A 26,650-nucleotide genomic window follows, 5' to 3' on the forward strand; every position below is an offset into this window, starting at 1 on the left:
ATTCATTACACAGAGACTGATATATTTCAAATGTTTATTTCTTTTAATTTTGATGATTATAACTGACAACTAAGGAAAATCCCAAATTCAGTATCTCAGAAAATTAGAATATTACTTAAGACCAATACAAAGAAAGGATTTTTAGAAATCTTGGCCAACTGAAAAGTGAAGTACATGAAAACATGAAAAGTATGAGCATGTACAGCTCTCAATACTTAGTTGGGGCTCCTTTTGCCTGAATTACTGCAGCAATGCGGCGTGGCATGGAGTCGATCAGTCTGTGGCACTGCTCAGGTGTTATAAGAGCCCAGGTTGCTCTGATAGTGGCCTTCAGCTCTTCTGCATTGTTGGGTCTGGCATATCGCATCTTCCTCTTCACAATACCCCATAGATTTTCTATGGGGTTAAGGTCAGGCGAGTTTGCTGGCCAATTAAGAACAGGGACACCATGGTCCTTAAACCAGGTACTGGTAGCTTTGGCACTGTGTGCAGGTGCCAAGTCCTGTTGGAAAATGAAATCTGCATCTCCATAAAGTTGGTCAGCAGCAGGAAGCATGAAGTGCTCTAAAACTTCCTGGTATATGGCTGCGTTGACCTTGGACCTCAGAAAACACAGTGGACCAACACCAGCAGATGACATGGCACCCCAAACCATCACTGACTGTGGAAACTTTACACTGGACCTCAAGCAATTGTGTGCCTCTCCTCTCTTCCTCCAGACTCTGGCACCCTGATTTCCAAAGGAAATGCAAAATTTACTTTCATCAGAGAACATAACTTTGGACCACTCAGCAGCAGTCCAGTCCGTTTTGTCTTTAGCCCAGGCGAGACGCTTCTGGCGCTGTCTGTTGTTCAAGAGTGGCTTGACACAAGGAATGCGACAGCTGAAACCCATGTCTTGCATACGTCTGTGCGTAGTGGTTCTTGAAGCACTGACTCCAGCTGCAGTCCACTCTTTGTGAATCTCCCCCACATTTTTGAATGGGTTTTGTTTCACAATCCTCTCCAGGGTGCGGTTATCCCTATTGCTTGTACACTTTTTTTCCTACCACATCTTTTCCTTCCCTTCGCCTCTCTATTAATGTGCTTGGACACAGAGCTCTGTGAACAGCCAGCCTCTTTTGCAATGACCTTTTGTGTCTTGCCCTCCTTGTGCAAGGTGTCAATGGTCGTCTTTTGGACAACTGTCAAGTCAGCAGTCTTCCCCATGATTGTGTAGCCTACAGAACTAGACTGAGAGACCATTTAAAGGCCTTTGCAGGTGTTTTGAGTTAATTAGCTGATTAGAGTGTGGCACCAGGTGTCTTCAATATTGAACCTTTTCACAATATTCTAATTTTCTGAGATACTGAATTTGGGATTTTCCTTAGTTGTCAGTTATAATCATCAAAATTAAAAGAAATAAACATTTGAAATATATCAGTCTGTGTGTAATGAATGAATATAATATACAAGTTTCACTTTTTGAATGGAATTAGTGAAATAAATCAACTTTTTGATGATATTCTAATTATATGACCAGCACCTGTATGAGATGAGGACGTGTCACGTGAGTGCAGCCGTTGATGAGGCCGAAACCAGCACCTCCACTGCAGGTAGGCTTTGACTAATTAAATTTACTTAACATATTTTATTTATCCGTTATTGAAGAGAACGTTTTAAAGGATAACAGTTTACTTATGCCCTTAACTGAGACTCAAATGTCTGTAGACGTAGCAAAATGCTCAAGACATAGTAGCTTCAATGCCCTGTAGATGGTGATATCACTTACTTTCTCAGAAATAAACTGCTGCAGAAAAAGTTAAAAGCCATGCAAAATGTAGAGAGTAAATAGGCTACTCATCACAAATGTAATGGAGTAAAGAAAAACAGTAACTAATTACATTTACTCAAATACTTTACACTAGAACTGACAGGCCTACATCTAAAAAATCGGCTTGATACCACTAATTTTAGAGTTTTAACATTTTCAGCTTTCCATTAAAAACAAAAAAAAGAGAAGACAACTTAAAAAAAAAATAGTTGAAGGTGATAGTTCATCCATAAATGAAAATTCTGTCATCATTTATTCATCAAATATGATAAACAGAAGCTCAAATATTACCTGATGCATGAAAACAAATCTCATTGTTTATTTCTTTTCTTTGCAGAACATACAGGTGCAGAAAATATCTCGAATATGACACAATAACAACAACATAAGAACAGAAAGTAGAGTAAATATATGGCTGCATGTACATAAATAGAAGAAAAGCATAATAAAGTTATTATAAAGTTATCACATTTCTAAATAAACCCTATTGATGCATCAAAAATATGGTATTTTTATAACTGCGTATAAGTCTGAGGGATGAAATTAGAGAGTTGAATTCAAGAGTAATGGAAGACAGAATGGAGACTTAACCACTTTTGTTTATGAACAGAAAGAGAAAAATGATCTGGGTTTTCGTGATAAAAATAATATCTTTGAGAAAAAAGGAGTGGTTTCACATTTGATCTTCCGTGTTTTACAATGTTTGATGTGTAAGTGCATTGATCAATGTTTATATGTGAATAAAAGCCTAAAATTTCTTTCAATGGATTGGCAGAAATGATGTGATTAAAATTAATTCAAATAAAAAATATATTCATTTATGTTTCTGAGATGATTTCGAAGAAAGTCATGGGTTTTGAACAACATTAGGTTGTAGAGTAAATGATGACAGAATTTTCATGTTTTTGTCCCTTTTACATCTTTAATTTAAATAAAAAGAAATGCAAAAATGTCTTTTATGGAATGATGCTAGACAGAGCTGCAGCTCATGCCATCTGTGAGGGATGAGTATATGAATGTATACAGAAACTTTTTAAGAAAAGTCCAGCAAACCGATCAGAGTCGGCCATCTGCTGCTAGCTTTTGTCCCCCAACACAAAGAGAGTTAATCTGGCTGCAGTCCTGTTATCCTTCACTGACATTCATTTACATGAGAATAGAAGAGTCTGGGCACTTTCAGCTGAAGGCCTGTAGGGAGCACCATAGAGTAATTTGACAGATGAATGTCCTTATGCTACTAACTTTGACTATATTAGGCACTGAAACAATGGCTGTGTCTGAAAGCCTAGGCAGCTGACTTGTTGCCTTGCTTCCCTATCAGGCAGTGACTTTGCAGGCAGCGTTTGCACATGAAGGTACCTCACAAAACTGATTTTCAACCTTTGTTGCAGAAGTATTTTTTCCCTTCATTTTTCCCCATACAGATTTTTCAAAAAGTCGAAAGATTTTAAACCATGAACCAAACCAACCAACAAGAGGTGAATCACAACATTTCCACAACTTTGATTTGAAGAAAAATGTATCTGAAAATAAAGACAAAAAGATTATTTAACGGCTTTAATAAGGGAAAGAACTACAATTCCCTGGCCTGGAGCATTGCATATGACATAAAAGGCATCAAGGCATGTCCAAATCCAATGTTAGCTTCACTTCCTGTCTCCTGAGATGCCTTCATCTGATCAATTTTTAAAGTCAGCATAGATGTATCCTTCGCTGCCTTTGATATCCCACAATCCTGTGCTTTCCATTCTGTGGCAGTTGAGCTAAAAAATAAAGATGTCTAAGAGTCTGAAGATTGTGGCTGGTGGTCTGTCTGTGTGTAAATGTATGTTTTTGACCAAGGTTTTCCACTTTTGATAGTGAGAAATTACTGTTGTAGTAATTACATATTTGCTTAGTCATTACCAAAGCTCGCTCTATTTTGCTGTAGATTATTAAACTGTTACACTGCCTCAGAAGTCTGTCTGAAATTAGTTTTGTGAGGTGCTCTTGTGTGCAAACTCTGCCTACAAAGTCAGCAAGTATGCACGGCACCTTTAGCATACTGTTTATATTCACTATACATTTTGGGGTATTTAGAATAGATAATATGTGAATTAGGAAGCAACGCTAGTTGCTTAGTGCAAACAGGCCTTCGGCCAGTGTAAAAAGGCACACAGAAAACGGGTTATTGTCTCTTATGAGGTGAAGAGAGGGTAAACTCATGTCTCCTGGGCTCAAAATAACAATGTTACTGTCTATTTACGCAGCAGACAGCGGTTTAACACACAACAGAGGTCAGACAGAAGGCAAGACACTCACTGTAAACAGAAGAAAGTGTCTGTGTTGGACGGAGAATGGAATACTACATCTTATTACGTTTCCTATGAGACCATATTTCTTCAGAGTGGTCACATGTGGCCAACTCAATGAAACATAATGATAGTGTGCTGTCCACCAGTTCATAACGGTGTATGTGTGTGTATTCTTCTACAATAGCAACCCCAAAAGAGAACCAGAACCTTAATACATTCTTTAAAATATAGGTTCCAAAAGGGTGTTTTCACAGCAATGCCATATAAGAACCATGTTTGGTTCCACAAAGAACCTTTTAGTGAACAATTCTTAAAAGAACCATTTTTTTTTCTTAGTGTGAAGAACATTTTAAAAATCTAAAGAACTGTTTTCCACTATAAATAACTTTTTGTGCGATGGAAAAGTTCCATGGATGTTAAAGGTTCTTAATGAAACCATCAACGAACCTTCATTTTTTTGGGGTGTATGTGTAATTTACAATTTGGCCTCATAATTTGATTCATTTTGATCCATCACCTCATTCAGGTGATATCAGACTGTCTGTTTTGGTGCAGATCCGAGCATGATTGGCTGCCGTGTTCACATATGCCTAAACTAACTGAACTAAAGGAGAAAAGGTGCCAGGTTCTGTCACAAACACTTCAAATAAGCCAGATGCGAAAACGCCCTTAATATAAAGTCGGACCATATTTATAGGGACATATCCCTAGCATCCCTTCTAAATTATATGCCCTTACCTAGACCTACCCCTAACCCTAATATTGAACCTACTGATCAGGAAAGGTCCAGGATGGGAGCCCATTTGATCAAGGACACCACATAAAATTTTGAAAATTGGAAAAAGGAGGATTCAAACTTGGGTTACATCAAAAACTATATCCACTATCCTTAATTCGCTGCTCATGTTTGTCTGGCTCAACCAGACAATGGTTGGTGTAAATAGCCTCTGCCAACAAGGTGGGCTATTTGCACGTAGTGTAAAAATTGTAGTGTAGTTACTTTCTTTTCCCCCAACACAGCACACAATTCTTCTTTTAAACTACACAACTGTCTGTTGTCAGTTCCAGTCAAAACACATTTCACACTGCAGGTCTTGGATCGCAGACAGGTCTAGACATTTAATCTTTTTCCCATGTAGGGAAAAAAAAAAGAAAAGAAAAAAAGTCTTCATTAAAAGGTGGAGAAAGAGTGGTGAAAATCAAGTTTTTAATGTTGTTTATATATCTATGTGGTGTTTTTAATATGCTTTAAGACAGATCATGTGCAAATTCATCAGTCAACACCATTGCTGAGTATTTTCCCCTTAAAACTGCAGTGAACCAAAGAGTGTCAAAAACACGGTTTAAAACCGCAGGTTTCCTATACCATCACAAACACGCAACCAATCCCGTCAATGTACAGGGCGGAGCTTTTCCACAGTGAGCACAAGAACTAGATAGAGTTGATCAGGTTGTTGATTGTGGCCTGTGGAATGTTGGTCCACTCCTCTTCAACAGCTGTGCGAAGTTGCTGGATATTGGCAGAAACTGGAACACGCTGTCATATACGCCGATCCAGAGCATCCCAAACATGCAAGAACTGGGATGTTTTCAGCTTCCAGGAACTGTGTACAGATCCTTGCAACATGGGGCCGTGCATTATCATGCTGCAACATGACGTGATGGTCGTGGATGAATGGCACAACAGTGGGCCTCAGGATCTCATCACAGTATCTCTATGCATTCAAAATGCCATCAATAAAATGCACCTGTGTTTGTTGTCCATAACATACGCCTGCCAGTCAGGTCGAGACCCAGATGAGGACGATGAGCATGCAGATGAGCTTCCCTGAGACGGTTTCTGACAGTTTGTGCAGAAATTCTTTGGTTATGCAAACCGATTATTGCAGCAGCTGTCCGGGTGGCTGGTCTCAGATGATCTTGGAGGTGAAGATGCTGAGGTCCTGGGCTGGTGTGGGTGCACGTGGTCTATGGTTGTGAGGCCAGTTGGATGTACTGCCAAATTCTCTGAAACACCTTTGGAGACGGCTTATGGTAGAGAAATGAACATTCAATTCACGGGCAACATCTCTGGTGGACATTCCTGCAGTCAGCATGCCAATTGCACGCTCCCTCAAAACTTGTGACATCTGTGGCATTGTGCTGTGTGATAAAACTGCACATTTTAGAGTGGCCTTTTATTGTGGCCAGCCTAAGGCACGCCTGTGGAATAATCATGCTGTCTAATCAGCATCTTGATATGCCACACCTGTGAGGTGGATGGATTATCTCGGTGAAGGAGAAGTGCTCACTAACGCTGATTTAGACAGATTTGTGAACAATATTTGAGAGAAATAGGCCTTTTGTGTACATAGAAAAAGTCTTAGATCTTTGAGTTCAGCTCATGAAAAATGGGGGCAAAAACAAAAGTGTTGCGTTTATAATTTTGTTCAGTATAGCAATATAGAGGGTGAATTATGTATATGATGTTTATTACAATGTTATGATGAACTATATGTCTTTTTCCACTGACTTTCTATGATGTTCAAAGCGTTTCTAAGGATGCTGATTTTTAGAAGGCAAACTGAGATGGCGAATGGGAACATGATTTGTGTAACATTAGCAACACATTATTAACTGTTTGATAATGTAGTCAAGCCAAAGCGCATTACAATTCTGATACATTGACTTGTATAATTCCTGAATCAGTTTCTGGTTGGTGGAATTAAACCAATTCCACTATTGTATAGCATTTACTTCAGATGACTGAGTGGATCAGGTAGTCTGAGCTGTTGTGATTGAGTGGAGGTAGGGACCAATAATGCGATTTGCTTGGTGGAATTTTCTGTACATGGCTAATGTAGTTTTTATGAGGAATTCTGCTGTTAAACATGATTATTTTAAAAATAAGTTGAAATAATGTGAACAGATGGCTTCAATAAAAGCATATACCATCGATTAACAACCTCAGACCTCACAACAGGATATCAGGGAAGAAGTTTTGGAGGGTTCCTGCACAGTGCGGCTGTTACATACATCATAATCCAGACAGAGGTGACTTAATACATTTAAAATGCTTTAAAGGTGTATATAAAATAATATAAACAATAAACAATATTTGAAAAATCTTCTGTGCTTCTAGATTCCCGATGTAAAAATTTGTTCATTGGTTACATAAAGTATTATCAAGAGAAAGTAGACATGAATGTGTCCATTTTCTGAAAGTGTAAGAATCTAATTCTGATCACTTGACCATCTTAACCTGAATAGGTGACATTTCCCAGTTCTAAGTTCCAGTAGACATTCAAGCATTTGAAAATGCCCAGTTCGAACCGAGCGCCACAAACCAATGGGTCATTGACGAATAAGGTTTTTAAAAGTGTAAATGGAGATATAATTAATTAATTTTGAAGTTTTATTAAGTGTTAACAATGAGATTATGTAGTTTTTATAATCAATTAACACTGCTTTTGTAATTTTTTACAAGATGGACAAAATTTGTCACCAAAAAAGTCATTCGGTTTAACCGACATTTCGGTGTTACTGAATGACATTTTTGGTTATACCAAATGATGATATTTTCAAACAATGCTAACAGGCTGATATCTAGCTAGCTAGCTAATTAGCTTGCTAGCTAGCTAGCAAAAGCACAATCAATCGTTTTATATTTAGTACAAGTTTTTAAATACAACATTTTCCATGTTTTATAGTGGTTGTACCGAATAACCTGATGTTTCGGGACATGCGTATGAAGCAAATGAAAACATGAATTTTTCAAATAGTTAAGAGAGAGTTAGTAACTTTGCTTCATGACCATGTGGCACTTTGCAAGTGTCTGAATGATGTCACATGATATTGACCCCATGACTTGATCCAAAATGGTCCCTTTATATTGGTTACTCCGAATGACATCATTGAAATTCATTTTTCCGGACATTCTTTGTCATAACAAAGCAATGACTTCTACACATAATTTTAATACCATGATGCACTATGTTGATATATGATGTTATAAAATCATGCCAGAATAAAAAATATATACATTTATTACATTTTAAGATATTTTAATCACAAATGAAATGGCTGTATTGGCCTTTGGACCATTAAACCGAATGACCATTTGACACTTCAAAATCTTTAAAATACCTTTATATGTAGCAAAATATAAATAAAACCTTTTGGATTCAATAAAAGAGATCTAGTTGTACTGCCTTACATACTCTAGATGTATTGTTATATCTTTGTTTTTTATTATTATTAAGGCCTTTGGACAAAAAAATGACCCGTCACATCATTGACCCCAACCCATAGCTTTATAAATGTACTGTATGTTCTTCCTACTACAATGTGGCTTCATTCTGTGGATGCGACATTAGCTTATCCATTGGCCTGCTGAAGGTAGGTTTTGGAGAGAGGTTCCTGTGCATTCCTTAGAGGGAGTGTGGTTTTGAACTGTGACTCACTGTAAACCACAGTGCAGCAAACTCGCAACTCATTCTTCTGGTTTGACTCATAATAGTATATAAGAGAATCTATTGCTCATTCTAACTAAAATATAAAAGCCTGACGGGTTTGTTCGTTTTCCAGGGAATTGTTGTTGAAGCTCTGTAATTATATGGGAAGAGTTCCATGGTTAAGGGTGAGACTCCATATAGCATACTTCTTATAATATCGCTCTTTCCCATGAACATTTGTCTTTGGCTGTGTGTGTTCCATAACACACTTTTTCAAGTTGTTCACAATGTAAAATTCACCCTGTCTAAGCATAGGAATTGTAAGGAACTTAACGATTATGGTTCCAACTCCAAATTCACTTACCATTAAGGAGTTGGTACTCTGTTCTAAATGTGTATCTTTAACTAGAACAACCAACCAGTTGTGTCCTAAATTATGTGCTACACACTGTGCACTTAGTACTTACTACTAATACAATGTAATGATGTCAGTTTATTGCTTTTGTCTCATGTTGTCTTTCTTTTCACAATCAATAGTGGCTTTTTTTTTTTTTTTTTTTTAGAAATAAAACACTCTAAAAATAGTGGTATGCACAAGAAACATCTATGTACATACAAAAGAGTTTAAATATACACAATATGAAAAGTAATTCACATAAACAATGAATTTCTTCAGTAAAAACATTTTTTTTGTGTGTGGAAGTCTCAATTTTTGTCATTTTAGGCGATGCGTACAATTCAGTCAACTCACAATTCAGCTATTCAGCAAAAACATTTTTTTCTCTATAGTGTCAATTCATTACTTGTCCACAATGTATACATTCAAGAACTGTTAATGGAACCGAACATCATGACATTTTTTTAGAACATGGAACTGTTTCTGAATAAGAACCAGTTTTTGATTTCCACCCCTCTGAGGCCTTTATTAAACCTCCCTTTAATCTGTCTTCAAATTCTACTGTGCAAACTTCAATCTTCCTTTATCCCCGTGTCAATAAGGCTCATGATGAGTTTCTTTCTGCCTCGGTGGAGTGAAATGAATAATAATGCTGATTGGCTATATCTACTGCGGGCGGTTTGTTTCCCATGAGGTCTCGGATGTTGTTTCCATTGCATGATATGATTCTCTCTGCTCTTGAGATGTCTAACTCTTGGGCCCCTCGGCTATGATTCAGTGTTCTGTGTGAGCGATCGCTATTACCATTAACAAGGAGCTGCAAGATGTGAAATGTTGCACTCAGATTGCAATGCGGGCAAACCAGCGGGAAGGCTGGGGTAATAATGTTGTGGGTAATGGTGTTTGTGTGATCAGCGGCCAATGTTAGGGCTGCAGGCTAGGACAAAACACACGTGTTTCTGTGTGACTGAAGACGACCCTCTAAACAGACATTGACCTCAACGGAAAGAGAAATGGAAAGGCAGAAATAACAATAGACCAAAAGACTTAACCAGTCAAGCATGGACAACGTGAACACTAATAGTCTGACTGGCTGACTGGGTTTAAATCTCTGTGAGACGAGAGGTCAAAGGGTTGTTTCAAGATACAAAATATTTGCTTTTGTGTATACTTCACTGCCTAATATCCCACAGTTCTGTGCATGTCTTTTAAAAATAGTTTAAATCTCACTTGAATTTGTTGTTGACCATCAGACATGACAGCAATGCAGTTTCATTAACATTCTTAAATGGGTTTACATGGGTTTGGGACAAAACAGTCTGGAAGTTGTTTGAGAGAGCTTAAAGTGTCTTGTAGAAATTGAAATCAGGCTTCCCTTGTTAGCACATTAGATGTCTGTTTACGAAGACGTGTGGATTGTTCTGTCTCTGCACAGCCAGCCTTTAAGAACGCAAGACATTAAAGGAATAGATCACACCATATGACTTTCTCGCTTCCAATGAAGACAAAGGAGAAATTTAAAAGAATATTGATGCTGTTTTTTCAATAAAACAAGAGTGAATGAGCTTTAATGCTGTTGATGTTCTTGAAGTCTTTATAGGTCATACAATAGCGCTGTGTAAGGAAATAGATTTAAATTTAAGTTGTTCTTCACTAATATTTGTGTGTGTGTGTGTGTGATCTACATAAGAAAGTAGGCCATAGTCATACAAATTTGGAACGACATGAGGGTGAGTAAATGATCGCAGAATTTTCATTTTTTGAGTGAAATATTGCTTTAAAGGGTTAGTTCACCCAAAAATGAAAATAATGTCATTTATTACTCACCCTCTTGCCGTTCCACACCCGTAAGACCTTCGTTAATCTTCAGAACACAAATTAAGATATTTTTGTTGAAATCCGATGGCTCAGTGAGTCCTGCATAGCCAGCAATGATATTTCCTCTCTCAAGATCCATTAATGTACTAAAAACATATTTAAATCAGTTCATGTGAGTACAGTGGTTCAATATTAATATTATAAAGCGACAAGAATATTTTTGGTGCACCAAAAAAACAAAATAATGACTTATATAGTGATGGCAGATTTCAAAACACTGCTTCAGGAAGCTTCGGAGCATTATGAACAAAGACTATAGAATAACACAAGACATGTCACTCGTATTGTTTTGAATGGGAGAAAGTGTAACGCTCAATATGGCGGAATAAGTCCCGCCTTCAAAATAAGAGCCAATCGCCGACCTGTAAAGTCATCGCGTCACTGCAGCGGCCGTTAGAAGCACCGGTTTCTATAGAAACAGTCAGACGCGCGCCTCCGAAATGAGGCACAAGAGACGCGCATTTAGGTCTGCGCATGCGCATTAGCTTGATCCAGCCTAAATACTGTTTTTTCGTCATGATTTGAGCGTTTGGGGAAAAAAAATTATGAGACAGTTGTTGTCAGATTTCATTGGTGATTTCAAATATAAAATTTAATCAAAAGCTTGGCAAACAGCTTTGGAGAATTTGATGTTTCCCCATTCAAAGAGATAGGAGCTGAATGAAGCCCAGGATGCCCGAGAGGTGTTTCAAAGATGGCCGCCGAGTGAAATGACTTGTCTTAAAGGGACTTTGTTATGAATCAGCGTGTCGAATCATGATTCGGATCGCGTGTCAAACCGCCAAACTGCTGAAATCACGTGACTTTGGTGCTCCGAACCGCTGATTCGACACGCTGATTAATAACGCTCCAAAGCTTCCTGAAGCAGTGTTGGTAGTCTTTTCTTCCCTATTGTGACATACAGTATCTGAGTGAAACAGCTTCTGGAACAAAAAAAAAGTAGAGCAGGACTTGATTTTATCCATCAGAAATTGATTGGATTGTGGTTTGATATTGGTTGATCCATGTGAGTGACAGGTTGCCCCGCCCTCTTGCCAGTAAACACCTTAGCAGAGAAGAGATGTTGCTGCAAGAGGGAGGGGAAGAGGTTTTGATTAAAGATTATGAGGTCATGTGATTTAAAAAACAATGATGTACAGTGCACGGATAAATCATTTATAATAAGTAGCCTACTGTAACTATTCACAAAAATAAGAACTGTCAAGTTTGATTTCTGACAATCTGTCTCGGACCACTACAAATAAATTGACTATAGCTCATTCATCGCTTCTTAAAGAAACGGTATTAATTCGAGATCTGATTTTGCGAACCGATTCGTCAGATTCATTGAAAAAATCCGACTAAGAACCATCATGTCGCTGAAACACTGTAGAAAGAAACAGTGCGTGCAGCAACATTCACGTGAACTGCATTAAAGCTGGATAATAAGTGAATAATATCAACAGGAATGCGAATAACAACTCAATGTTTTAGAGAGAGAGTTTGGAGAGGGTGGAGGTGTGGTTTCAGCGCGCGCTTTGGCTCATGATGGTCATTTGGCTTTCTGCAGCTCGAGGAGAGAACGACGTGTACTTGTCCTGGAAGATAATGCCATATTTAAGGATTTTGTTTTCTAAAGATAATATTGTCTTATAGTTGTCTTCATTTCAGCTGCGGTGAGTGGATAACTTTTAATATTTCTGCAATGTGTTTGATCTTTGGTTCAGACGCAGCATAAAGGCTGTAGAATTGAAGCTGTCAAAAGTTGAGCGTACAACACTTTTATGTTACGCACATTTTTTGTTGTTGTTGTTGTCGAAAATAGATTATATTTCAGTTTGCATATTATCCTTACCATTAGTAAAGATACTAACTGTTTGATGTATCACAGCATGGCATGTCACAATATTACGAAACAGTACGCTTCATAGGACCTTGTAGCATCATTGTTAGAAGCCTATATACATTTTGCCACGGACGTCTCTCTTTCTTTGTACAAACAACACTGAGCTCTTAATTTTCTTGTCTATTTCTTCTTTTTCTCTGTTTACTGTAAGAATATTACACAGTAATAACACTGGCCCCAAAAAATTTTGGACACTTAAGCAAACGTTAAAAAGTATGTTATTCATTGGATAATGAAATATCAAGTGTCATTTATTTTAAAGAAAGACACCTACACCATAAAATTTCAAAAAAGAGGCTTAGCATAGATACTAAAAAATGTAAGGCGGGACTTGATTTTGTTCATGGGCAATTGATTGGATGGTTGTGGTTTGCTATTGGTCGATTTCATGTGAGTGACAGGTTGTCCCACCCTTGCGCCAATAAACATCATCAGAGATGTTGCTGCAAAAGTGATAATGAAATGAGATAATTAAAGATAATGAGGGCACATTAATTTTTAAAAAAAAAATAATGTGCATGGATAAATCATTTAATAAATAAAGCAATAAGAATTGTCAACTTTGATTACATGGTGACTTTAAATGTTCCTTTGAGCATCCTGACCAAACACAACATATCAACATTGCCTCAACCAATGTGTAAGTTTGGGGCGGCACTATCTGTTTGCCCAGCCAGTGGCCTAAAGGGGGTGTTTAGGAAACCTGTTTGGAAACGTTTGGTCAGTCAAATTTGGTATCCACTAAATTTGATGAAGAACCTTTCTACCGTTAACAAGGTACAATCTGTAGATATGCAGGAAGAGTATTGAGAGCGCAGATTAATATGTTATAGGTCCTCTCCCAATTGCCTTAGTATTGAATAAAATGATGTTAATGAGATTTTCCTCCATTTGCTTTAATGATAGCTAGTTAAGGTCTAAGTAGCGATGCTGAGCAGTATAATCTCCACATATGTTCTTTAAAAACAGGGACCTTAAATTAATAGGACAAACCTATTAATGATTTACACTGTGCGAAATCCACCGCATGTTGCCCCTAAGAGTCCTCATGCCTCTTATTGTGTCTTCAAGAGCCTTAACCACCCCCATCCGCAGGGTGTGTGTGCTTCTTTGTTGTCACCGCCTCATAGTGTTTGCTATGGATCTCAAGGTCTCAAAGAGCATCCAGAGACCAGCTGGATTCCCTGAGTGCAGCTAAGGTGAATGGGGTTCAAAGCATCAGCTGCAGACAAATAAAGCCATGGATTTGGTAGAGCGAGCGTCTTCAGCAGCAGCAGAAGGTTTATACCAGAGTGCCTCTGTCATGGAAACACTACCCCATAATCACCACCACACACTCCTCCGGCATCCAACCATACCGGCTTTTTGATCATAATGCCATGCGCACGCTAATATATAATGAGCTGTAATTGGAGTTCTGCCTATGATGGTATGCATCTGAAACACTATATTTGGCTTTCTCATCCAAAAATGTTTAGTCTTCTTAACTAAACTTAACTGTCTGTGATGTTTTCGGTCCTAAAAGTTAAAAGGACGTGAAAACATGGTAACCAGAGGCTGTCAAGCTCCATAAAAATATCATAAATATACAACTCGAGCATGTTATTCCAAGTGTCCTAAAGTCATATGATAGCTTTGTATGAGGAAGAGTTCGATTAAAGTAGTTGACATGCTCATTATTTGTCTGGATTTTTTAATTGATTTACTTCCTGATCAAGTGCGCACCCGAGCCTGAGGCCCTGTTTACACCTGATATTAAAGGATTAGTTCACTTTAAAATGAAAATTACCCCAAGCTTTACTCACCCTCAAGCCATCCTAGGTGTATATGACTTTCTTCTTTCTGATGAAAACAATCGCAGATGTATTAAAAAATATCCCTACGCATCCAAGCTTTATAATGGCAGTGAGCGGGACCAATGAGTATGAGCTAAGTGCCTCCATCCACATCCATCCATCATAAACGTACTCCACACAGCTCCAGGGGGGTTAATAAAGGCCTTCTGAAGTGGAGCGATGCGTTTGTGTAATGCGTTTCAGCTCATACTCGTTGATCCCTGCTCACTGCCATTATAAAGCTCGGATGCATCAGGATATTTTTTAATATATCTCCGATTGTGTTCATCAGAAAAAAGAAAGTTATATAAACCTAGGATGGCTTGAGGGTGAGTAAAGCTTGGGGTAATTTTAAGATGCATTTTGGTCACTTGGATCACAAGTAGATGAGGGAGAGACATACCCATTTACACCTGGTGTTTTTATCTGTCTCTTTTGTCCACTTTCAACCTCTTCTGTCCTGATTTCTTCAGGGGAGGTGTCTATAGGTGGGTAAATGTGTGGTTTTTTTTTTTTCAGATCTTTCGATCTAATGGACAAAATAAGCTCTCGCAATTTACATATGAATGCACCCGGAGACGACGGAAAAACATACGGAGAGCAGCAGCTTTCGTTTCTGCTCTTATAGCCACAAGACCATGCCAAAAGCAGTGAGTGCATTTTAGAAATCAGGAATGATGAGAGAACATTGTGCTTGGTACGGTTTTCGCCTTCAAACCAAATTTGGGTCTTCAGCCGACAAAGTTTAAATCCCATCTGGCTAGCGTGCTTCCCATGATGTTTACACATTAGGTCAGTAGGCGTTCTTTTGCGGCTGTTCAAACGCATTCGACCACATGAGCGTTTCCACTATGAAAACAATCTGGTCGAATGTGTTTTCGAATACCTCTGGAAGTGGACAAGCTCAAAATGTTTTAGACCCTGGTTACACCTGTATTTAGTGTTGTCCACTTGTGATTGGATTGATAAAAATGCTTCTTAATACCATGCGTAATCAGGGCCATCTGAGTTGCTTTCACATTCACACGAACCGAACTCAGACCGCCTCCTACTGCTCCCTCGGGTTTACATGACAGCTTTCACATTACCAATTTTTCATGTGATGTTTCGAACTGCCAATAGCCCTGTTCCAAATGGCACACTTCATAAGCACTTTCGGTCTTGTGGACTTACAATGGCTGCTGCGTGCACGTGTCCGTTAAAGTCCATGAGACAGTAGGGCAGGGGTCGACAATTAAGTTTGGCATCGGGCCAAAAAAAAAATTCGCCACTAGATGGCCGGCCAGAACATAGTCAAAGGATAATTTAGGGCAGGGGTCGACAATTAAGTTTGGCATCGGGCCAAAAAAAAAATGTGCCACTAGATGGCCGGCCAGAACATAGTCAAAGGATAATTTAAATTAATTGATGAAAAATGCAACTAGAATTGTTACAGTGTCTTTTGTATCTGGTAGTGAGCTGTTACTCTGTGTTAAATCCTGTAGAAGGACAGTCATTAACAAAAAGCCATTTGTGTGGTGGTGTCCGGGTTTTACTGGATAAATTAATAAAGTGGAGTAGTGACCTGGCAAGTATCTTCATTCACCAACTTGCAACACAGAACGCCTTGCTAAAACATACATATGTGGGAGATGCGGAATGGATAAAAATAACTCAAAAAATAAAAGAGGACTTGAATAAGCCCATTAATGGCATGTTTGAGTCATGCACTTAACAAACTATGTTTTATTTCCTCTTTCCATATTGTGAATAATAAATGTGTCTCATTTTAATTCGCTTGTTACACAATGGAGCCTAACTTATAGTAGTTATTTGATGTAGCCTACTTTTACACTCAGTATTATTTCTTGGCATCCTCACGTATTAAACTGCATTTATTTTAAATTGTTTGCGTGATGGAGGTATGCTATTACGTTGTGTGCAGAGTGATGTTAACATTTAAGCTAGCTGGTGAGAGAAAATGGCACTATCAAAGAGTCTAAAGAGGAAAGTTGACAGCGAAAATAGGGCATACAAAGAAGAATGGAAAGACAACTATGCGTTCATCCTACTTAGTTTTGTGAATGCAAAGCCGGTGTGTCTTATCTGCAACAAAGTTGTCACTGTTTTCAAATAATATAACGCCGTGTCTACACCGGACGCGAGCGGCGTGATGCGACGCGTCAAGAGATAATAGAACCCATTTTAATCAGTGATATTGTCTACACTGGATGCTGCGCGGTGCGACCCGGATCACGCGACACAACACATTCCCGACAGTAAACGGATTCCCCGTTCTGTTTCTGACGTAGTCCAAGTGCTTTGCAACGGACGGTTTGTCGCGTTCAGTGTAGACAGCTTTGAACTGTTGCGACGTGGCACAACGTGTGGCGAAAAAAGTTGCGTCTGGTGTAGACACGGTGATAATATTAGACGGCACCACGAGACGAAGATTTATTTCAGAACCAGTCGCTATCAAAATAATCTGGCTGCCGGCGTGGGCATTATTGCTGGCGGGCCAGTTTTGGCCCGCAGGGCCGCCTATTGCCGACCACTGCAGTAGGGTGTCCCATTTGTCATTTTAGGTTTCAGAAGTGTGCTTTGTGGTCGATATATGCCCTCGACGCACTTTTGCTGAGCCCGCACTGGTGTGAGCTTCGCAGCAGACTTCTTCCTGACAGTCAAAGTGCCGTTACGTCAATAAAGTGCAGACTCGTAGGAAGACCGGGAGTATTTAGGGTGCCATTTGGGACAGGGCCAATGTGAAAGCACCCCAAGTGACCTGAAAATCTTGCCCTCTGCTGTGGCTCTCAAATTCACGCTTGCCTCCTTATAATGCATTAAGCCAAGTATGACATCAGTGAACGTCATAGGTTCTGGCATGCCTTTAACAGATCGCGATGCATCTCATTTCCCTTTTGGCCTCATGCCTACTGCAGTTACTACACACTAAATTTAGTGCTGACAAGCGGTTTGATTCCATCTCTTGATTGTGACAAATTAGCTCTGTTGTTTGATTTCAATTGAGCGTAAGAGCCAGGTACCTGCACCTGGACATCTGACAGACTGGCAGCAGCATGCCAAGTTTATTCAGTGACGCTAATGCACCTGATAATTGTAAGCACATGGAGCTGCACTGTAGAAACGTAATGCTGAGGTTGGTCTAATGTTTCAGAGGTTGAAATCTGTCCAGGCGTCATTTGGGCTTGTAATGTCTTTGTGCATCTGATCTCCATCCAAAGTTTCAGTCAACAAGCCAGTGTGTTCCAGTGAGTGTCGACCAAGCAAGCGCAATGCATGGTAATGATTATTACTGTTTGAAAAATGACCTTGCTAGTTATGCATGCGCGGTCTGCTAATCCATCAGTTCTGATTATGCTTTTCGACCCAGATTTTTACATTGGACATCAATTGGCAACCCAATGTACCAAAATTGTACAAAAGCGACAAAAATGTTCTACAAATCAAAATAAATGGTAAGCTTCTTCTCCGTTTTAACTTTTTCTAAGGGCCCTATTTTAACGATCTAAGTGCATGGCCTAAAGTGCACGGCACAAGGGCGCTTAGGGCTTGTCGGAATCCACTTTTGCTAGTTTAAGGATAGGAAAAATGTCGCCGCACCCGGCACATGGTCTAAAAGGGTATCAAAGTATCATCTCCCAATCCCTTTAAAAGCCAGATGTGCTCGTGCCATGGTGGATTCGCTATTTACATGGCGGAATTTGCAAGCAGAAAAACTGAACACTTCTCTAGTGAGGAAACGGATCTGTTTGTGCGTGAGGTTAAAGCGCTGTGAGCAGACCATCTATGGGAAAAGCTGGATTCCACCAAAGCATTTTTATCTTTATGCACACAATAATGATCTTTTACATTGTAATCCTTTTATTTTTAATATTTGGCATGTTTGTGTTCTGTGTGTATAATAAGCAGAGTGTATATGCGTTGTGCACCCGCATATAGGCGCGTATAACTAACACACTCTTTAAATAACTTAACAAATATTGTGCCATTGACTTTAGACCAGGTTTCAGTTGGTCAATGGCGCAGTCTATTTCAATTGCCTCAAAATGGTAACGCGCCAACAAATGCGGCTAACACACCTTGTTTTCAGACCAGCACGCCCATGGGCACACAAATTGGCGCAAATGCATTTGCTATTTAAACAACGTGAAATGATGATTAATTGATTAAACAGGATGTGAAAATGATAACTGCGTCGGGGTGAAGCTAGCAAAAAACACTTGCGTCACGCCTGCACCCGCATTGCGCTGGGTGTAAGTTTCCATCATTTATGACACAACACATCCCCTCCATATTTTCCTGTTATACATTAGGGGGCGCTATTATGCATCTTCTGAAAAAGTACAGAATCTCCAAAAAAAAAAAGCGAAGAGGAAGCAGAAACTAGCGATAGAAGCATTGCTTATGCACATGTATGTGATCATCAACCATTCAACAGCATATAAATCAAAACTGTGTAACGTTACCGAATGAAATGTCAAACCCTTGAAGAGGTAACAACTGTGAAGCTTTGGGGGCGTTGATGGACTCGATCTACTTACCTATGTTTTGATTATTGTTCTAAATCCGATCCAGATGTAGTCTTATACAAAAACATGATTTTTTTCAGCTTTTTTGTTCAAAATGTTGCTTTTTTATGAGACTTACACATGAATGCATGAAGCTAGAATAATTTTTTTGTTTTGTTTTGTTTTGTTCTTTCTTTTGGTATGTTCAGATATTCATACAACAAAATATTCTGGGGGGCCATAAAAGTTATAATGATTAAAAATGCTGGCGCTTGCTGGCAACTTTTTTCAAAAACGCTGGTGGGGAAAGAGTTAAAAGTTGATAAGTCAATTTATTTTGCTATCCTAAACATGAGTGCTTTTATAAATCATTTTTATTAGCGTTCAATATTGTTTCCCTGCTGTTCATGACCCTATCATCAGAACAGACCTGCGGCCGGATTTTGGTTCATACGCCACCAGTTAAGGACCACTGTGTTAGTCATATCTGTCCTGATGAACAGAAACTACTTGAAAGGTCAGGAATAACCATGTTAGGATCATATAAGTATAATCACTTTTGTTACATTTGTAACAGAGGATTATGTTGGTATATCTTGTTTGTTTGTAGTAATGTGGCATATTTTACTGACCTTTTGAGCTGCATAGTTCATGCCGCCCTTCCGTTTGAATAATAATAAAGCATTGTGAGCTCTCAGCTGCAAAGGTCAAATTACAGTGACCACAAGAGCAGTGGGTTTTATGGTCACAGTCTTATTGATTTTATAGCACAAACACGCCTAATTAGTCTACATTTGGGCAAGACTGTTGCCAGAAAATTTAATTTGGAGAGGAGAAACCTTGATGATTGAAATAAGCTAAAGTGCAGAATGGACTGAAAAGCATTTGTCTTATGGGCATGTTTTTAAATATATTTGTAATTACACATTCCTAACAATTATGTTGCAATTTAGTACATTTTAGTACATATATTAGCTTTAACACTATATCAAGTACTTCACATGTGCTTTGTTACACATGCTTAAATGTGAGTTACACATACACATTTAAAGCATGACAAAAGATTATTAAAACAATGATTTAAAATATGCTATGAAGAAATTATTACAAAGTGCACTTTTTAAAAGTGTACTAAAGTGTGTTAAGAAACAGTATCATGAAAGTGGACTCTCTTTAAGTAACTTAAGTGACCTTTTATTTCATTATATATATTATCTGCAAGTTTTTAAAAGTATATATTTTTTTTACAAACATGAAATTTAAATGTTACAATACATCACATTATGAAAACAAAACAAACAAAGAACTGTTAATCATAGTAGAAGCAGCGGGACCGTTTAAATCACTAAATTATTAATGATAAGTAAACAAACCAGGTTGACAGGTTAGAGCTGCCATTTATGTTATTATATATCTAAGAAAATATCAGTAAAATGTGTCATGCACTTTTTCCACCGCAGCTTGCTTTATGGCCTATGACATTAAAATTGAAGATAGTCAAGGCATAATTTATAGATTTATAGATTTTCTTGTCAGGCAACATTTGTTGATGTGTGGATAATTAACTTACTGGTTAGACTGAATTGACAAATGTCTCATGGCCTTTTGTGTGAAATGTTAGCCAGCTGTTTGTGTTTGTTTTGCTTTGGAAAAGGCAATTAGTGCCATGCCGCTTAACTTTTATCAGAGAAAATGAGAGAGGAGAGTAACAGAGAGAGAATAAAGACTGGACCTGCGTCACGTGTCTCTCCTGTTTTCATTTTTCCACTGCTAGTCATTGCGGGCTCTCAGCCCTAATCCACCCTCTAAAGTGCCTTGATGTCTTTGTGCTGTGGGCTGGAAGAAGGACCCTCTGTTCCCGGCTGTCTGAACTGCTGCCGTATGGAATTTTCACTGGATTTTCTCCCTAATTAACCCCCATTTTCGTGTGCAGAGACCAACTTTCTTTGTGATGGAGGAATGCGATAGGCATTGGTGCTCCTTGAGTTTTGTTGTTTTTTGCTAAGCCTGGCTCAATATCAACATTGGGCCGCTTGTTGGGGCCCAGCAGAAGCATGTAATTACACAAAGGCCATGAAGACGGTACAACACTGTAGTAGGCGTGATAACATCTTCACAGCTTATTTTAGCCCAGCTCAACTCAATTAGTGTCACCACATGCCCTCGGACCAGCGCTGCCAAGATTTATAGAGGTCTGTTCTTAGAACAGACTGGCTTTTCAAACTTGTGACTGAAAATTTGGGTAATTGAGTTGAGTGCATTATGATCTTTGAAATCTGAATTGATGTTTACACATTACATGTAATATATCTTAAACTAGATTTGCATTTCCTAACGGAATGCATTTCCTGCGGGTCCTTAAAATATATAAAAAATGTCTAAAATGCACCTTTTACGGCTGAAAACCGTCTGAAATATTGTAAATAGCATAAAAATGATCTTTAAGCCGTCTGTCCACCAAAGCATTTTTGCCTAAGGGCAGCGTGATTTTTCAATTGGTTTTAATGGGAGCATCGCGTATTTTACGGCAGTAGCTTGACGAGACGCTGAATGTCTATTTCAAGCTGAGCTCTGAGCACTTCGCTTTTTTTCCAGGACACAGAGAGTTGAAAAATGTTCAACTTTGGGTAAAAAGCAGCGCTCATCACTGTCACTTTTTACCCAGCCATCAATCACAGTGGAGGCGAAGGGGCGGGACAAATACCACACCGACCAACTGCCACATCCTGCTTGTACAATGGCAACAGACAACAACAACAAGCATAACCAGCAAGCATAGCCAGAGTAAATACTACATTGTATGAACATTTTTATATTTGGAAACAAACTATGCAAAATCAGATACCAGTAACACTTCCGCAGATATTCCATATCATAGCAACTTAACAATGAAAATTGTTACATGAGAATTAACTTCATTGGTTCTTGCGGAAGCTCAAACGTGCTGCGTAACACAAGAATTAACCTCACTGGTTCTTGCAGGAGCTCAAACGTGCTGCGTAACACACAAGAATGAACCTCACTGGTTCTTTTGGAAGCTCAAACGTGCTGCGTAACACAAGAATGAACCTCATTGGTTCTTGCAGAAGTTCAAACGTGCTGCGTAACACGAGAATGAACCTCATTGGTTCTTGCAGAAGCTCAAATGTGCTGCACAACACGAGAATGAACCTTATTTGGTTCTTGTGGAAGCTCAAACGTGCTGTGTAACATAAGAATGAACCTCACTGGTTCTTGCGGAAGCTCAAACGTGCTGTGTAACACAAGAATGAACCTCATTGGTTCTTTTGGAAGCTCTAACGTGCTAGTAACACAAGAATGAACCTCACTGGTTCTTTTGGAAGCTCTAACGTGCTGCGTAACACAAGAATGAACCTCATTGGTTCTTGTGGAAGCTCAAATGTGCTGCACAACACGAGAATGAACCTTATTTGGTTCTTGTGGAAGCTCAAACGTGCTAGTAACACAAGAATGAACCTCATTGGTTCTTTTGGAAGCTCTAATGTGCTAGTAACACAAGAATGAACCTCACTGGTTCTTGTGGAAGCTCAAATGTGCTGCGTAACACGAGAATGAATCTCATTGGTTCTTGCGGAAGCTCAAACGTGCTGCGCAACACGAGAATGAACCTCATTGGTTCTTGCGGAAGCTCAAACGTGCTGCGTAACACGAGAATGAACCTCATTGGTTCTTGCGGAAGCTCAAACGTGCTGCGTAACACGAGAATGAACCTCATTGGTTCTTGCGGAAGCTCAAATGTGCTGCGTAACACAAGAATGAACCTCACTGGTTCTTGTGGAAGCTCAAATGTGCTGCGTAACACGAGAATGAACCTCATTGGTTCTCGCACGACAAGCAAGCATGCTTGAGCTTCCAGTTGCCATAACTGATGTGTACATTGATGAATGTCTATGTGAATAAAAGCCTAAATTAAATCTGTTCATTATATAAAGTAATCGAGTCTCTTCATAAAATTTGGACTAAGCTGCTCGATTCATATGGATTAGTTTCACGATCTCTTTATGAACTTTTTGAAGCGTCAAAGTGGTAGTTGTGTAGCTGTCAATGGACGGGACAGAAATCATTAATATCATCTGTGTTTCGAAGATGAACGAAAGTCTTACAGGTTTGGAATGACATGACCATGAGTAAATGATGACAGAGTTTTCATTGTTGGGTGTACAGAGGTCTTGCATTTGAGAAAATAGAGAAGTACAGAAAGTATGCTGACTTAAAACCTAAGCTGTATTTAGCATAAAATCTGACACCGTTACTCATTCAACACCAGTATGAAAAAGAAATCAGCTCAAGCACGTGCCTGCCTTTCAGCCGAACACCCACAGTTCTGGAAGCCAAAGAGCCATTGAACATCCAGCTGGGATCTGATGTGGAAAGTCAACACATGGTGAAAGGGAATTCACCTTAGTCCAAATCAAACAGGGCCGACATTGTCCTTGGCAAACCTGAACCCCCTTTTTAATTTTTTGGCATATGTGGATTGAGGTGAATTTGCTGATTCTGGAGTCTGGATCAAACCCAGTCTTAAAAACCACTTAAGTGAAAAGGTGCAAATGTGACAGAATGCAAGATTAGTTTGAGTTTAAGTAGTCGATACCTTTGCTTCTGTTTAACCTCCTAGCCATCACATTATAGCCATTTTGGAAGTGGACTAGGTTTCTCTGAAGATAATCACACAAAAACAAACAAGTAACAACTGTGTAGTCTGTTTCATGACTCTTATAAGCCAATTCCTTTTTGATACAGAACTATCCAGAACTATCCCTTTAAAATAGACCATGTTTAAATGAATCTGGAAATCAGTATCAATAGCCCTAGATGTTTCACCAACATACTTTGTGATTATAATTGTGTCTGAATTGAACAAGGCTCTGTTTTGCTGGCACCACTTTAGTAAAATTACTTGTTTTTGGCAAACTCAGGCCTCCTCAGAAATCAAATGAGAATAGAAATGTCTTTTTGTGGCCTTCTTATTTATTTTGACCTAAGTTGCATACTGTAACTAAAGCTGAATTTCTTGTTGCGCTGCTTGCTGTACCGTCACTAAAAATACTGAGTGGTTGAGTGGTTCAAATACTGCTGGCATCTCATCTGATGGTAAAAGAAAATTAAATAAAAAAAGTATGATTCTCATCTTAAATATCTCCTTTTTTAACTATATATATGTATATATATATATATACGGATATATGGATGCCTTCACTTCAGCCTGCATAGTTATGGTTAAACATGCCGTGTGTATGCTTGTGTCAAGCGGACACACAGCTTCCAAGAAATGGGGAGTTTTAGTCATGTAGCACATGGAAATGAGGAGTGCTGTGTGCCCATGGCTGTAATTTTGGGAGCCGTAGGTCGTTTAGTCTAGGCGTCCGTTTGGGTGAGGGGGGCACCGAGTGGTTCGGGGGCTTGCTGTGGTCACACCACACTGGAAACTCAAGGACCCAGAATCAGCCGCTCTGCTATTTAACAGTAAAATATGATCTTATCAGCATCCCGCTTCTGTGTTAATAATGGACCTTAGGAAAGCCATGCGCCAGTGTGTCGTCTTTGCGCCACTCATTATCAAATGATCTCAGAGTTGCAGAAATGACCACGATTCTCAGAGAAACGCTTCTGTTTCCAGTCAGAGAAAAGGAACAGGCATTCGCTATTTTAACAGTTTGTTTTCTCTGGTTTCTCTAATGAGATTTACCACAGAGTAAGAGCTGGTTTTATTCCCAACATGCACCATCCCTCTGGCTATAAACAGAAACGTTTTCCCATCCCTTACTGAACTGCTAAGTAAAACGCACAATGCTACGTACAACTGTTTTAAGATGGGCTCCTCATGACATCATCCACTTTTCCCAGGCCTTCCCCCCAGTATAATGATCCGCCTTCAGCCGCAGCTGCTTTTAATTATACATGCAGTGTTTCTCTTCAGTTCCCAGGACATTCTGATTCTTATTCACTCTCTCATCCAGACAACTGTTTATCAGGATTTGCCTACGAAAATATGATGTTTGCTGGAAGTGCAGGGTGTGAATAAGGGGGTTTGCTACAGCATTTTCAAACAAACCACAAAAGTTAGGTTACAAGTTAGTTGAAGTGCTTATTTTTACTCGTCGCTAAGAGAACAGTCTCTTTTGCCTACGATGGCAACCACAGCAACAGTTACTCTAGCGTTTTGCATTATAATTGGTGTTAAACAGTACACTGACTAAACTAGAATATTGTTTAAAATCTATGAGAAATGCCTGTTTTAAGGCATTAAAAGCCAATCTAAGCTAAGCCATAGAGTCTTGACTAGTGGAACAGTAAACTGGGAACTCTCAAATCCTATAAGATTAAGGATTTAATGTGTATTAAACAGAGCCCCTTTTCCCACAAAGACTTTCTGTGAACCTCAATGACCCATAATTCACAGTAAAACTAGAAATATGTGTGCTGATTGACCATGCAGAAGTTACTAGGGTGTTGTGGGTGGTTGTTACTAATGGGTTGTTAGGGTGTTCTGGGTGGTTACTTACTGGCCCAAGTCAAAAGAGTCTTTACGAATGTCTTATGTCCATAGCACAAAGTGCTGGACAAGTTAAATTTGTTATGTAACGTGTTTGCATAATGTGTCTGTTTTTTTTTAATCAAGATTCTGAGTTGAACATTTTAAACTTTATACAGTATGTGATATATTAGGGAAAGGGTGTATTTTAGATCATGTCACCATTTCAAGTTTTTACCATTTTAAAAAAAACCCTTTGCCTACAAGAGTTCATACTGAATGATTAGTTACAAGTAAAAATATTGCATGGAGTCTCTCAACAAATATGAGCTCATAAAAGCTGTATTTTAGTCATTTGCACAATTAGAATTAGTGTAGTTTTAAATGTTGTAGCATTACATTGCTATGGAATCCACCATTTTTTACAAATGTGACTTTATTTTGCATAAGTACGACTTTATTGTCATTATGACTTTTTTTTTCCGCAAAGTGACTATATCTCAGAATTGCAACTATTTCTTGAAATTGCCACTTTCTTTCATTATTTTGACTATATCTCACAACATTTCTATGGAAGCCATCATATCTCACAATGACTTTATTTTGTTGACTTGTGTACTTGCACTATCCCAGATGTTTCCAAGAATGTTTAAATCCAAAGAAATCTATTGTTATATAGCTCAACATATTTAGTCTTATTGTTTAAATCTCATTTTCTTGATTTTCCGTGAGCACCATGCTTTTACCATGCCTCAGTCCCGTTCCGATTCTTTTCCACCGGCTGTGAAGTGAAGACGACATCTCCCAAGATTCCACGCTCAGTCTCGGTGTCATCAAGTTACACCTTTGTTTTGAATAGGCGACCTCTAGCGGTGAAAATCTACATAGTGTTATGCCTTTAATTAAAGTGATGAAGGATTTTGAAAGTCTGTACTGTAAGGTTAACCCTGCCTGTTTAAATGTTTAAAAGCGATTAACAGTTAAAAACATTTGTTAGAAATTGAGAAAAGTAATCCAAAAGTAATCAAATGTAATCAGTTACATTACTTTAATAAAGTGATTGAAATAGTTGCAGGGTAGTTCACCCAAAAATGAAAAATCTGTCTTTAAT

At 38.7% G+C, this 26,650-nt stretch overlaps 1 protein-coding gene across 1 annotated transcript in view; it reads left to right on the forward strand.

The window, feature by feature from the left end:
- Nucleotides 1–12,302: 12,302 nt before the first annotated feature.
- Nucleotides 12,303–26,650, forward strand: part of LOC127502615 (rho guanine nucleotide exchange factor TIAM2-like) — a 28,320-nt gene continuing 13,972 nt past the window's right edge. The window contains exon 1 of the mRNA XM_051875642.1: nucleotides 12,303–12,470. The gene's annotated coding sequence lies outside the window, so the exon portion shown is untranslated. The remainder of the gene's footprint in view (nucleotides 12,471–26,650) is intronic.

The sequence above is a fragment of the Ctenopharyngodon idella genome, chromosome 20, assembly GCF_019924925.1.
Source record: "Ctenopharyngodon idella isolate HZGC_01 chromosome 20, HZGC01, whole genome shotgun sequence".
Taxonomy (NCBI): domain Eukaryota; kingdom Metazoa; phylum Chordata; class Actinopteri; order Cypriniformes; family Xenocyprididae; genus Ctenopharyngodon; species Ctenopharyngodon idella.